The sequence below is a fragment of the Aegilops tauschii genome, chromosome 3 (genome assembly GCF_002575655.3).
Source record: "Aegilops tauschii subsp. strangulata cultivar AL8/78 chromosome 3, Aet v6.0, whole genome shotgun sequence".
Lineage (NCBI taxonomy): Eukaryota > Viridiplantae > Streptophyta > Magnoliopsida > Poales > Poaceae > Aegilops > Aegilops tauschii.
In genome coordinates this window covers 29,178,378-29,180,218 of record NC_053037.3, presented here as the reverse complement: position 1 = coordinate 29,180,218, position 1,841 = coordinate 29,178,378, and the positions used below count along the sequence as shown (strand labels likewise).

General features: G+C 50.7%; 1 pseudogene; it reads left to right on the top strand.

Annotated features, from left to right (window-relative positions):
• Positions 1-722: 722 nt before the first annotated feature.
• On the top strand, positions 723-1,471 carry LOC109776691 (uncharacterized; annotated as a pseudogene).
• The last annotated feature ends 370 nt before the right edge of the window (positions 1,472-1,841 follow it).

Here is a 1,841-nt window from a genome sequence, read left to right as displayed (position 1 = left end):
GGGAGATAGACGAGTCACGGGCATGGAGAACGGTAGGGTCGCTTTGCCCATTAACCTTTTTTTAGGGGTACTTTTCCCATTAACCTGCCCTAGGACGTGATGTATAAAATCCATATACAAACATAAAAACAGGCTGATAAAAACAAAAGAAAACACAGGAGTGTGGACTTAGTGTATCGGTGCATATTGGTCTTCTAGACAAACTTCAAAGCTTGATTGCACTGTCACAATGTTTACAGACGAATATAGAATTATTGGGCTGATCTAACCAAACATGGCAAGCAGTATCTAGGAATAAACTGTGATTCGCGAGTTTGTGAGCCTGCTGCAAGCGGGGACAAAGCGGCCAACAAATGAAACAATTTGGGCTGCACTTGTTGTTTGACTCTCGCGTAAAAAAATATAACCCACATGAATCTTCGCATTTTAATGCGACGGTCAGGGGCGTGAATAGGACCAATTTATTTCTCAGCTAGCTTAGTTTTAACAAAACTGCTCATTTAGTATGTTAAAAATACGATGTATAATCCTGAGATCTTTTGTGATTCGCTTCCAATGAAGTACTATGATTGCATATATATGTCCAGTTTGAGATATACGCTTCCTACGTATGGATTTATGAAGCATGTCTCAAATGATTCTATCGAACCTGATGGATTTATTTTCTTTTATTTATGATATGATACACCGCCTGTTAAGATTAGACTAATAAGAAGAGACAAATGGGCGAGAGGGAGGGAGAGACAGATCGAGAGACAATACCCCACCATCATGGCCGTGGGCACATCCTCTTCTATGCTCGGCGGCGCTCTCCTCCTCCTCGTCCTCTCCACGGCCATTGATGTTCATGGCGGATCAAGCTCCAGTGCCGCGCCACGTTCCCCGCTGGACGACCTCTGCAGCAGCCTTGGACCTGGGTACGTCACGCCGAAGCTCTGCGTGTCCACGCTCTGCATCGACCCCTCCTGCCGCTCTACGCGCGGCTTGCCGGGGCTCGCAGTGATCGCCACCAGGCTGACGGTGTCCAACGCCACGGTGGCCAAGGCCAGCATCGAGCATGCGCTCGCCCACGCCAAGGACGGCAAGGCCAGGAAGGTCATGCGGTCGTGCCTCCAGCTCTACACCGGTGCCGTCCCAAGGCTGCAGTGGGCGGCGCGGTCGGTTGCTGCTGGGCGATATAGCGGTGTACCGGATGTGCTACAGGCTGCTAGGCACGTCTCATCTGAGTGCACCAATTTGGCCGCCAAGGTGGCACTTCCCAAGGAGAACGATGAGTTCTTCATGATGGCCTACGTCGCGCAGGCCGTCGTCGAATGGGTGCAGCAGTTTGGATGAATAACCCGCTCTTCCTCTCCGTAATAATAAGATAAAGACGCTGTCAAAACTGAAACAACTATGCAATGGTGTATTTGTGGCCGGCCAATCAAGTCACCGTTGCTTGGTCCCTTTTCGTTGTTGTTGTGTGAATGTAGATAGATTGTGTTGGGCAGTGGTTGGTGGTTGCTCGACCGGAACGACCGACCGCAATACCTACATCTACCTCTACTTCTACGTGTTTAGTGGTCTCTAGCAAGCCACGACCGACTCCTGTTTCACATACGTGAGTCGCAGGCTCACGACTGCTCGCCGCTAGTGACAAAAACAAGGAAATACGTGTTTTATTTGACGCTCCGGCTGGACGGAGCAAGCGGGCTTTTCGGCCCATTCGTGGCCCGTCCGGGACCGGACCGGACAGTCCTGGCCCGCTCAAAAAATTGGCCGGTCGGGATACAAAATTTCGGCCTGGAATTTACTCGGTCCGGTCCGGTCTTTGACTGGTCCGACCGAACGGACCGAAGCGT